General features: G+C 50.6%; 1 protein-coding gene across 4 annotated transcripts in view; it reads left to right on the top strand.

Annotated features, from left to right (window-relative positions):
* LOC102443910 (tyrosine-protein phosphatase non-receptor type 11-like) overlaps nt 1-13,054 on the top strand; it is a 110,961-nt gene that overhangs the window by 16,628 nt on the left and 81,279 nt on the right. The gene's annotated exons all lie outside the window — the stretch shown is intronic.

The following is a 13,054-nucleotide window of genomic DNA, read 5'->3' on the forward strand; positions in this document are numbered from 1 at the left end:
TTGGGATGAGGGAGCGTGCCAAGCCTCTTGCAAGGCATGGGTGCCTAGTGGGAAGGGAGAGCAAAAGGGCTCCCTCACTTCCAGACCAATCATGGTTTGGGGGTGGGTAGCCCCGCCCCTTCCTGTTTAGGCCCCGCCCTTTTGGGGTGGCCTGGGGCTACTTCAAGTGGCCCCTGAGCAAAAATTCTTGCCCACCCCTGATGTAGGTGATGCCTTTCTCGGGAAATGACCTTGGCTTTCTGCCTGTAACCTACAGTGTCGCTCCATTCCCCTCCAGTGGCTGGCTTACAGGATCCTGCTTTGAAATCCTGAGTCCACCCCTCTAGGGAGCATGGGGTTCTGTCCCGTGCCTGTTGAATCTGGCATCAGGCCAACTGAAGCAAAGCGGACACGTTGGCGACCATGGTATAACTGTAGTGCCTTGGCGTCCTAGTTGGAGATCAGCACCCCACTTCGTTAGGGGCTGCACTTTGGGCTCGTGCACAACTTTGTGGCCTCAAATCCCTTTTGCTCTTGAGGACTAGTCAGGTTTGGGATCCTTGCTATGAAACAGTGGAAAGTTTTGCCTCCTGTGTCTGGGCACTTTCTCCTTCAAGAATCCTAGTAAAAAGCAGCCCAGATGGGCCCACAGCAGTTCCTTACCCCCCCCCCCCCCCCACATGTTTGTGGCTTTACAATAGCTGGGGGGAGATCTATTCTAGCAGTTGCTTGAAGTCCCTCGTAAATCCATCCTCTTCCTTCCCCCAGCGAATTGGAGCCGGCTGTGACTGCGTGATAGTGATAACGAGGTATGGAAATCATCCCCATCTCTGACCTGTCACAAGTCTCCGGCTATTAAATGGGGTTTGTGTCATGACTCTATAACTAGCTGCCTACTAATCTCCTCGGTGCTTTACATAAGAGTCTGCACAGAAATAAATTCAGGCTTGCTCTAGCCAGCACCGGGGCAGCCAGAGCTAAAAGATGTCCCTCTTCCTCCTAGCAGCCCTGATAAACACACACTAAACAAGAAACCTGCCTCATGCTAGAGTGAAGGGGGGGGGGGGGCCGCTGCTGCTGCTTAGAAGCCAGAGACAAGGGCGAGAGTCTGGCTTTGATCTGTGTGCTTGGTTTCCAGCTGCCTCCCACCAATGAGAAGTTCAGGCAAGGGGAAAATTTCCTCTCCTACCCCCCCCCCCACCCCCGCCTGGTCTGTTCACATTAATCCTTCCCCAGGAAGTCCCTGTTGTATTCCCTCATTGTGGGAGGGAGAGTCCGTCTCCCTCCTCCGGGCTAGGAGCTGTAGTCAGGACAGCAGCTCCAAATGAATGGCCTTGGGTCTTCTCCCACTGACATACTGTGTCCCATAAGTCTGAGCATGTAACGGTTGGCGTCCTGATTTGCATCCCATGATTCTACATCTCTGTCCCCTCTTGAGGCACTTGGCTAGAAGAATCCCTGGGAGATGGGGCTCAAACCAAGAGACTTTTAAAAACAAAAAAACAAACAAACCCCAACCTTCAGATTAACTTTTGTCTTTTAAAAAAAAAATCCCGTTTCGGGATTGCTAATAGGGTTGCATGATTGTTCCCTGCCATGCTTGCAAACTAAGTTGTTGGGGGGGGGGGGGGAGGAACACACACCAGGGAACAAAGTTCTTGAGCAAAAAACAAAACCGCACACAAGTGTCACGGCGCCTTTAAATCCCACAATCCTGGTGTCTTCTGTCCTCTTTTAAAAAAAAAAAACACGCAAATTCTGGACACCTGGCGACCCTAAGCTGAGTGCACATGAGCTGGTGGCCAATTGTGTGGGGATGGCCCAGGGGCGAAAAGGAGCTGCTTCAGTTGAGCCCAAAAGCCGGCTCTCCCCATCTTGGGCTGTGACGTGCACCTGCCCTCAGGCGTGGGCATGGAGGGTGTGGCACAATGTCTTGGGCGTGGAGTTGTTAGTGATGTTTGGGTTTTTTTTCTTCTTCAGGGAAGCTGGGCTAACTCTGGGTGGCTCCTGAATACGTTGAAAGTGCTGTAGTTTCAGACTCATTTTGAGGGCCCTGTGTTGCTGCAGCTTTAGGAAGCTCCAATGGATACTGCTGGCCAAGATCAGTAAAGTGCCTCCTACTGGGCAGAGGCAGCTGGAGCAGGGAGAAGAGGACCCAGCCAGAGAAAACACTGGGAAGCGACAAGAGGCTGCTAGCGTCAGAGGGTGTGAAAGAGGCGGGGGAGGAATAACAGGAGACCCGCAACCGATCCAAGCAGTGTCCATGCCATACAGGGCAGTAGCCACAGCTGCTATTCTCTTTGCCCCCTTCCCTAAATATTAGTCTCCTCCCTAAGAAGTGTAACCAGCCCTGCCCCTGATTATTCTAAATATAGCCGTGTTATTTATTTATTTTTATCCGCTCTCCGATTCATCATGATGTATTGAGGTAAAAAATAACCTTGGCAGCTCTTCAAAGGCGCCACAGGCTTGTCATAGGCTATATTTTGCCTTGTCACCCTTCCCGGGTCCGAAATAAACCCTCGTTTTAATTAGCTCATCGTGTTGTATAATCCTGTAAGTCGAGCTTGGGCCCAGCAGAAATGCATGTGGCCGTGGGGGGTCTCTGGCAAATGGCAGCAGGGGAAGGTGCCATGGGGGCGTGAGGTGGCAGGGAGCTCCATTCCTTCTGCTCACTCTTAGCGCCAGGGCGGAGGGAGCTTGGGCAGAGGGTCACGTGCCATCTTGTCTGGCCTCTGGGTGAAGGTAGCGGCAGCGTCACGCTGTCTTATTTTTCCAGCATCCGCTGCTGCCCTGTGGGGTGTTAGGATTTAAACTGAAAGAGAACTGTGCATCAAGTACGAGGCTGTGACTGAGATGGGCCTCTTAAGAATGGCCCCTCCTTTGCCTGATGGAGTTGCCTGAGGAGCAGACCTGGATAGCACAACAGAGGGCTGGGCTGAATTATCTCTTTTCTCTTGTCCCCAGACAGAGGGCAACTCCAGGTGGGAAGAGGTGGTTATAAATGTTCCGTGTGTGGAATACATTTTATGGGCATTGAGGCATGGGCAAACGTGCACCACCAGGAGAAACTCAAAACGTGGTTGTGGGGCTCTGCTGATCAGCTGTTGGGCACTCCGATCTCTCCTGAGTGACCGCACAGCTTGTAAGGAGCACTGAAATTTGATGTGGGGAAAACAGTGCAGCTTAACTTTTTTGTCTGACTACAGGCTAACGGGCATGACTGCACTACCACAGTAGGTTGACTCCACTTCACAGAGTGGCTGTAAGAAGTTTCATGGACATAAACGAGTCTTTGGGGGCGAGCGATTCGAATAGCCTCTATACGCTTGCTGGGATGAGACTTGTCAGTGTTCTTAGAATCTGAAAGATGCTTCGTTAACCTTTCCCTCATAGAAAGAAGCTGCTTGTGGTCAGTTAAGCAAGGTTGACAACTTGCTAACCACCAGATGGAGCACAGGAACTAAAAAAACCAAAGTGCCATCACCAATGTTTTGGCTTGGGGCCTTCCAAAGGATGCCAAGTCTAAGACATTGCTTAGGTGCTTCTGCTGGGCAGTACCCATCATGGGCACCCATGAAAGCTTCTGCCCAGATCTGTTAGTATTTAAAGTGTCACCGGATGATGTGGTATTTTTTTTTTCTTCCAAAAAACCATAGTGGTTGGTTCTACAGCTAAAAGCAGCATTGCTCCTCGCTCTGACATGCTGAGTTCAGTAACTATTCAGCTTGGGGATGTGGAAACACAACCTACCACAACTTTGGAATGTTCCACGTTCATGTGCATCTCAATCTCTAGCATCAGCAGAACGCTGCTGGAAATCTGGCAAGAACAGGGCCCTTTCTCAAGGTCTTCTAGTAATTCTGCACCTGCTCAGAGTAGGGTTGTAAAATCCCATTAATAAAGTAACCAGTTAAATGCCGTATTTAATTGATTAACTGATTAAATGGGACGGGACGGGGAGGGGAGAGGGTGAGGAGAGGGCTGCTTCAGCCCCGATGGTTAACTGTAATGCATCAGCCAGTAAAGGTGATGCTGACTGGTTAACCATTCACATCCTTAGTGCAGAGACTAAAATAACAGGGGGGCAGGAAAGGAGAAGCAAAACTAATTTCTCAAACTCCTTTGTTTAGGTTGGCTCTTGATAAGAGTTGTATGTAAGACAGAGTCAGGTGATAAATCTGGTTTTCGTTTTTTGTTTTTGTTGCTGCTATAGAGCGCTAGCTTCATGGGTTGGCTCATTAGAGTTGTTTGCAATACCTCTGAGCGGGTAGGATGCTGGGGATGTATTCTGGTTTAGGCCTTTCCAGTTATTTTAGCTTAATCAAAAGGGCTGGTTCATGCATCTGCCTAAAGTTAACTCCCCCTTGCGAAGATTAATGCTGGAGAATGGAGCACTGTCTCTTGGCTGCAATCTCTGCTTTGAGTTTATAATTCTAGCATCCGGACTTTTGGCAGGATCTCATGTTGAGAGGGGAAGGGGTGGAGTGGGTGCAAACATAGAAAAGCACTGTGTTCTGCCTGCGATGTGCGGACCGGCAGCTGTTGGCGCCTTTATCCATCCTGCCTCACCCTCGTGTGAAATAGACAAGGAGATGCTCACAGAACTGACTTGTGGGTAGGGAATGTGACTGGGTGCGGCACTTACTGGCACACTGTGGTGGTTTTATTAGTCTTCTAAGAGAGCAGGACATGTGCTGATTAAAACTGCTTTGCAGTTCTGGTTGCATAATCTCTGGTATAAAAAGGGAGGAGAAGAACAGCAAGTTTCCAAATCATGTTGCTGCCTTTCCTCATGAGCACTCGGTCTCTACTCTGGCAAAGAGTTCCAACTGGCCTACACACAAACTTGCACCAGAGTGGCTAAATCAGTTTGAGTCCCTTTTGGTTGCTTCATGGCAAATCTGTTTGTGGGCACGTGCACTGAAATAACAAAAGGAGTGAATCAAAACTGATTTTACACCTTGTCTACGCTTACCAAGAGATGAGCGCTGCAGAGATGAATTTTTCCTGGGGGCCGAATTAGTGGGTCTAGTCATGATCTGCTAAATGGCTTGCTGATCATGCTCCCATCAACTTCGATACTCCACTGGGTCATGAGGTGTAAGGGAAATTGACCGGAGAATCTCCTGTCAGTCCTCCCTTCCCCCTCCACAAACACCCAGTGGGAACACTGTGGTAAATTGAGCTAATCTGTGATGACTCCTCTTGCGCTCTTCATGGAGCTGGAGTGGCATATCTTAATTTGGTTTTGCCCCCTAGTGTAGATCTGGCCCCAGTTATTTCAACGCAAGTTTGTATGCAGATAAGCCCTTGTGTGCATACCCACTTAGTGTTAAACAGTGTTGATGCAACTGCACACTTGAGTTTGTGCATCTGGCTCTGCAGGATCAGCCTTGCTGTCCGTCCTCTCTGTCATTCAGGCTCCCAGCATTGAAGTTTGGTTTGAGTCCTGAGCTTATCTAGCATGGAAGCACAGTGCAACCCCTCTCCTCTGCCTCCTGTCGAGCTCAAACTTTTACTACAGGAGACTGTGCTTGTCTTTGTTGCTGCTCAGTTTAAAAATATTTTTTTTATCACTTGCCAGAAAAACTTCCATACCAATCAGAACACAACTTATCCCAAAGCTCTTCTCTCCCGCCCCACTTTTTGGTTTGGTGTTTTTGGCTGGCATTTCTTTCTGTGAAAATCCCCATCTGTATTTTAAAGTGTAATGTAAGGGAGGTAAGCATCCAACTAATTGTCAATGGGATTTAGGCACCTAACTCATTAGGCAAGAGATTTTCATTCTCTTATGAAATACTGATGATTACTCCATAGCTAGTTTGGAAGCAACTTTCTATCATAAGACTTATTTTTCACGTTATTGATACAGCCGCTAAAGTCCATAAACAAAAGATTATCTGCCTAAAAATGGGTAGGTTAGATCTTGGGTAAAGGGGCAGAGTTAAGGTGGTTTGGGGTTCCTTGACTGAGGGCAGGTCTGTCCCTTAGTAACATCTGAGGTATGCAACTCCAGCTATGCGAATAGCGTAGCTGGAGTTAACTTTCCTTAAATCAAGTTACCATGGTGTGTCTATTGCGGGGGGTCGACAGGAGAAACTTTCCCGTTGACTCCCCTTTCATGTCTTGATCTGTGGTGTACCAGAGTTGATGGGCAAATGATCAGCAGTAAATTTAGTGGGTCTAAATCAACTTCTGGGGGGTTGATCATCGAACACTAGAACTGGAAGGGGCCTCGAGGTAAGTGAGTCCAGTCCCCTACCCTCACGGCAGGACCCAGTACTTCTAGACCATCCCTGATAGACATCTATCTATGATCCCTGCAGCTCCAATTTCAGAGTGCAAGTGTAGACAAGGCCTGAGTTTCATAATGTAAAATGATTAGGACCCCTGTAAGTTTAGTTCTAACTCTGAACTTTGTGGCTTCTGATATGATTTCTGGGTGCATAAAACCTATACCCAAAATGCGGTGGCAAGCATCTGCGTAGTATGTGTATACATAATGTATATTAACATGTCTCCGTCATAGCTAGTAGGAAAATACAGGTCCAGTATAGACATGTTACAAAGCTAATCGAGTAGTCAATGGAAATACATAGAATAGTCGATCAGGCGATTTGCTGCAGCTCTGCTGTTTAAGTGTAGTAAGAGCCTCTAGGCTGTTACTGCATTTAAAAAGCAGAGGTGCTGCATCTGGGAGGTAGCACAATCCAGGACTGCTCAGTTCCAGCTCACGCTGGGTCCCCCGCTGCACCTCTGGCTCCCCTTCCCCGCCCTCCCCCCCCCCCCCCGGTGGAGACAGTGCTGGGGGAAAGCTGGCTTTTAAGCTGCTCCCCCGAGCATTAACTCCTGCTCCCCCTCCCACCCCCTCCTCCACTGCCTCTATTAGGCAGCGGGGGGGAGGGAAGCGATGAGTCAAGTAGTGACTTGACTAGTTACTTACATCCCTAGTCCAGTAGAAACTCATTTTAGCCCAGGATGTAACCTACTTTTTCTTTCCAGTATCCTCCCAGCGCCTATCTCTGACCATTAAGTGGCAGCGCTATCTGCCCACGCACACAGGACATTGAGCCGAGAGGAAAAGTGCTTGAGTGTCAAATAGGAAACGGGTCTCTATTTTAAAGCACAGGTTTTGCACGGAAACGTTGGTTGTAAACAAAGGAAAGTCGTGTTCTGGCTGTAAAGTTGCTGATGCAGTTAATTGCTGGAGAGGCACAGTGTAGAGTCTCTCTTGGCTCAGCAGAGCTCGTTCGGTTGCTGTATTCAGCCTTGGAACAAGAGTGTGGGGAGTGAGGGGTTTTTTTTTCTCTTCATAAATGTATATTTAATGACTTGTGTGCAGTTGGGTTGCAGGCAGCAGGGCTGGTCTCAGTGGCATGCCTCCATCTTGAGTATCATAAAGTGTAGGAGAAGATAATGTGCTTGCCTCGAGCACCGTCCTGCAGCGAGGGAGAAGCTAGGTCTCTGAAGCGTCTCCTCCTCCGTGCAGCAACGCGTATGAATTAGGGGCAGGGTGTGTGTGGACACACGTACCTAGGGAATAGTGGGATTGAGACCTCAGGGATCCTTCGGTAACATGCAGGTGTTGGTATGGGTCTGTTCTCTCCTTGTGAGTAAATGCCTTGGCTCGGGAAGCGTGTAGCGCTGGCCGCTCAGGACAGCTGATCAAGATGGACCACGGGTGAGATCCTAGAGAGCAGTTCCTACTGCAGCATTGCCAACTCTGAGGTCTTGTTGAGTTCCATGGTGTTGGGAGTTGATTTTAAATCCCCATCTCCTGGACTCCTGTGATTCGTGAGAATAAGAACGTCTAGCCTCCATGGTTGTGGAGAAAATGTGACACCCCCCCCCCCCCCAACTCAGAAGGCAACCCCTCCTCCCCCAGTATTTAAGCATGATTCTGTGTTTGTTTTTTAAAAGGGGATCTTGACTACTTGAAATGCTCAGCGCTGGCAGTGCGGCTCCTTGCCCCCAGCAAAGGTATTCATGGAAAGGGCTGTGAATCCTGAAGGCTGGGAGTGTGGGGGGGGGGTCCTCTCCAGAGTTTGTTGCAGGCTGTGAGAGTTAAAGCCGCTCCGTTCTTAGGCTGTAAGGGGAGGCCTTGGTGCCAAGCAATGTTAGCTAGACTGGCCATACAGTAAACATTTCCATCGGGGAGCAGGATGGTGCTGGAGGCAAGTGTGTTATCTTCTCCTATTCTTTGTGATACTCAAGATGGAGGCGCTCCACTGAGACCAGCCCTCCGCTCGCCTGAGGAGGGCAGGGTGGCGGGTTCAAGTACCGCCCACCCTGCGAGAGGTGAGGTAAGGGGTGCCCTGAAGGGGAGATGGTGGGGCGCATTCTGATGTGGCCTAGGGGCTAGGGCATTTGCCTGGGGAGGGCAGTGTGGTGGCTTCAAGGTGACCAATCGCGTGGATGCAAACTCATTGACACCAACAGTTGGGGTGAAATTCACCCGTGTGTAGTAGGGAAGTTAACATGTACATGGTTAACAGAGAAGCCTGGACTCATTGGTTAACCCTCATGGATACATGCACCCCCTTGCTGCCTCTGTATCGGAGGCAGAGTGAGCAGGAGGGAACGGGAGGCAGGCCGTGGTGCTTGGAGGGTGGGGGGGAGAGACGGCTTTCAAGCCAGCTCCCACCTGCCCCTCTGCATGTAATCCTGTAACCACTGAAAACTTTAGCAGTTACATAGTTCCAAAAATAAATGTTTTCATGTCTCATCCGAAGTGTAATGCATAGATCTTGTGCACGCCGTCGGCAGAGTTGTGTGTTACCCTTTCTGCACAGTCCAGAGTCTGAAGATGCTCCAAGTTCCTGGGCAAAATTAAGAGGCAGGGAATGAAAATCGGGATGGGGCACAGGTCACTTGTGACTGGGGAAAAAGGACACAAATTATAATGACTGTTGGGCCTCACTCTGAACTCCCTGCCATGGGTGTGAATTGGAAGTGATGCCTCTGAGGCTAGTAGAGATGCGCTGGCGCATAGTAAAAGGCAGACATGACCCGTTCGCAAAGGATAGCTTAAGCAGCTGGAGAGTGGCAGAGAAATACGATATCGAGCCAGTGTTGAGCTACTGGTTAGGCTTCCTTGCTCCAGTGCTTTTAATCTCATGTTTGACTCTCTCTGGCTCTGGCAGCCCAAATTCCCTTTGCTGAAGAGTAATGGTCTGGTCTTTTCTGCTGTAATGACAGGTTCTTAGTGAGACTGCTCGACATCCAGGTAGCCATGAGCTTATTGTGGTTGGACGCTTTGTAGACTGTGATTATCTTGCCTGACTCGGATGCCAAATGTGCGTAGTCCAAGCCTTGGAAGAGTCTGTCTGGAGAGGGGGGATTATGTGAAAGCTCCATGAAACCTCAGCAGAAGCCCCTGACAGATGGTTTGATGGCAAAATCCTTCCTACTTCCTGGGTCAGGCATGATGAGGGTGAGGGGAGTGCTATATAGTATTGGACAAACATACTCTGGAGCGTACACAAAGCAGGGACTCGAGTTTGGGGCACTGTTAAAAACATGGAGGAGGATTTACTGTCGGGAGTAGGGATGTGGAAGTGTAACCGTGTACATAGTTGCACACAACCCTCCCCCACTCTTGCACTGCTGCCTCTGTATTAGAGGCAGCAGCATGAGGGGGAGGGGGTAGGTAGGAGCTTGTATGCCCCTGCTGTCTTCTCCCTCCCCCCAAACCTGTCTGCCCCCTCCACCACATGTTACCGCTGAAACCTTCAGTGGTTACGTGATTACTCCAGAATCAGGATGCTAAAATGCATTCTGTGAAATAGCCTGTTGATTTAACTGTAGTTGTGCTCCTCAACTGTGACCTGTGGGCTGGTGGTCTCTGGGAAATCCCTGGGTGCTGGCTGCTCTGTCTTGTTTCTCATCTGAAAACTCAACAGCCAACGGAGGGAGCTGAAATAAGGAGCAGACAGCCTGTAGCCGGGCTGGGTTTCCATTGTAAGGCAGAATGAAACCGAAACACGTCTGCGTGTGTGATTTTGTGTGAGATTGAGGCACACGCCCACGCTGTAATGGCCAACCGCCCAGTACGTGGGATATGAGAGGGAGGGCTCCCAAGGGCCTTGCTCTAACCACATCAGAGCAGGTACTTGAACCTGGACTTCCCACATCCCAGTGGAGGGCTCTAGCCACTAGGCTATTGACTAGTCCCGGGGGGGGGCATCCCTCTCTCATTTTGAGTCCATGTTCCATCCTGGAACTGAGAAGCTCCCAACCAAAGCTTTATCAAGAATGTTGTTTCCACTAAGAATAGTCCTATGGTACTTTGGACAGTAGCAAAAATATATATTGTATCATGAGCCTTCGTGGGCAAAACCCACTTCCTCAGATGAGCTTGTTTCCACTGTAATTCCCATTTTCAGTGAATCGGCACTTCGCACACCTCCTCCTCAATTTCTGCCAACACAGTGCCCTCATCACTGCAGCTGCACAGGAGGGAGTCCTGGGATCTATTCCCAGCCTTGCCCCTGACTGTCTCCATGAGGCCCATCCCTTCTTTGTGCCTCAGTTTCCCAGAATGTAAGACGAGCAAGCAACCTTTTTTTTTTGGTGAAATGCTAGGAGATCCTTTTGAAAGTGGCCTGGAAAAGTGTCTGCGGCACACTAAGCCCAGCCCCACAGGACCTGGGTTTATGGACTCTAGTGCCTGCACGGCATGGGTGTCTCTGCTGTGCTCACGTCCATACTGTTCTGCTCTGACTCTGACCCAGATCTGCCACTCAAGCTGTGACGACTAAGGATGTTAACATGCGATTATCCAGCTAATCGTACAGTTGATACCATTTGTATTGACTGTAGGACCGGTCGATCAGCGTTGCTGTGCAGAGCTGCAGCAGAGGTAGCTTCAGGAGCCAGCTCCGGAGCGACCTGTGCTGCTGCTGCTGCATTTTAAATGTAGTAAGAGCTGCTGGGCTCTTACTACATTTAAAATGCAGAGGCTGCTTGGCAGCAACAGCCCCTGTGTACAGTGGGCGCAATGTCCCACTGGGACCCCTGTGGACAGGACTGCTTCCTAGCAGTGTCCCTTATTTCTGCCCCTTCCCCCCCAGCTGCTTCTGATAGAGGCAGTGGGGTGGGGGCTGGTGGCACCCTGGAGATGGTGTTGGGGGGGGGAACTGGCTTTTAAGCCAGCTGCCCCCAGCACTGGCTCCTGCCCCCCCCCTCCTCTTTGCTGCCTCTATAGGGACAGCAAGGGGAGGGATGCTGTAGAGAGCACCAGGCAAGCGGGGACTGAGTCCCCACTCCCCCATGCTTCCTGGCCACTTCTGCTTTTGAAATGTACAAGAGCCCTAAAGGGCTCTTCTATGTTTCAAAAAAAAAAAAAAAAAACCCCACCACCAACAACCCAGAAGTACTCTAAGTGGGAACTGGCACCAGCTGTCACCCTGCAATTTCCCTGCTGTGCCTCTGCTTCAGCTGCCCCTAGAGCTGGTTCCCCTACAGCACCAGCTCCTGCTCCCCCCACGTGCTGCCCCTCTCTGATAGAGGCAGCAAAGGCGTGGGGGGAAGCAACTAGTTGAGTAGCTACTGGACTATCCCATAAGCATTTGCTTATTGGTTAGTCGCTAACATCCCTAGTGCCTATGCTAGTTACGTGGCTTGGTCCTGAGTCCCAACCTGCACCAACAGGATCCTAGGGACATGAGCTGAAACCCATGGGGCCTGATTCCAAAAGTCCCTCCAGAGAGTCACCCCTTAGTCCAACACTGTGCGGGTGAAGTTTCATTCCATCCATCACTCCTCCTTTCTCACGACCCAGGCTGTGCGAGTCCGGGCTGCTCCCTCCTCCTTAGGCTGCAAGGGGAGGCTTCTGTGCCAAGCGCTGTTAGCCAGACCAACCGTGCAAGAATCTGACTCCAATCCACTTCAGATCTCTCCCCACACGTACCCCTCTGCCCCCTGCTGCAGGGTGTTCTCCAGCTCACCCGCATCCTAATTCTGGCAGCCCTCATTCCAGGCCTGAGAGCTGCTCCATGGTTGGGATATTGCTGCCCTCTAATCCCGTCTATGCCTCAACTGCTCCGGGTACATTAAAGGCTCGCCAAAGAGCGGCCATAACAGCCCCAAGTGCCTCTTGTGCTCCCTCTGTTACTCTTGCAGATGCGAAGGCTGCCACATGCCTGCATATTCAATACTCTGAAGTATATTTAGCTGCCCTCCCACCTGCATTAGGGTGGGCATCCTCCAGGGAGGCTTGTGAATCCACAGGGTGGAGGAGATTAACAATGGGTGGAGCTGTGTCCCTTTGCCAGCTGTCTCGCTTGTAACTCACTTGCTCTCTGTGGTGCTGAATCCGCGGATTCCGTGCAGTTTCTGTGATGGCTGATGAGCGGCCAGGTGCTCTGCGTGGGTAGGTCTGGGTGTTTCTCTTGCTGCTTGGGGGGGATACTACCCTGCCCACCCCTTGGTGGCTAGGCAGCCCTCAGCCGCTGTGATTAGAAGCAGATGACCAGGTCTGGCTGGAGCCAACCACAGTTGTGTTGTGGCCAACTTGACTGCAGTTCAGCCGTGCAGCAAGAATTTTTAAAGGAACCCAAATTCTTGGTTGGCTAATCTCTCCACCCCCAACCTCTCTTCATGCAAGCTCTTGTCTTGTCGTGACTGTAGCCCTTAAAGGGAGCTTTCCAGCATCAGCCCTTGAGGAAGAGTCCTCTACAGATCCGTAGAGATGAAGGCCACAAGGTTGTATCGAAATGGCTCTGTCATAAGAGCCCAGAGAAACTCCCGTTACACAAGGCACCATTTAAAGCAGGCCTGGGCACAAGGGCTGGATGCCCCGTGGACTGTCTGGCCACTTTGTATTTATATCCTGCTCCCCATGCCACTGAGTTTCCAGTCAGTGGCTCAGGCAGCAGGATCCTATTTTAAATGGCTCCTGGTTGTGGTGCTGCCCCAGCAGGGGCCGGAGCTGCGAGCCGTTTGCTGTGGTGTGTTTGGTTGTGGGGTTTTTTGTGTCTCTTAAATTCAAAGCATCTGGCTCACCCAACCCTGGAAGTCGGCTAGTCCCCAGACTCCTCCCCTTCTGGGGGCAGAACTGCCCCATGACATG

Source organism: Pelodiscus sinensis, chromosome 23 (genome assembly GCF_049634645.1).
Source record: "Pelodiscus sinensis isolate JC-2024 chromosome 23, ASM4963464v1, whole genome shotgun sequence".
NCBI lineage: Eukaryota > Metazoa > Chordata > Testudines > Trionychidae > Pelodiscus > Pelodiscus sinensis.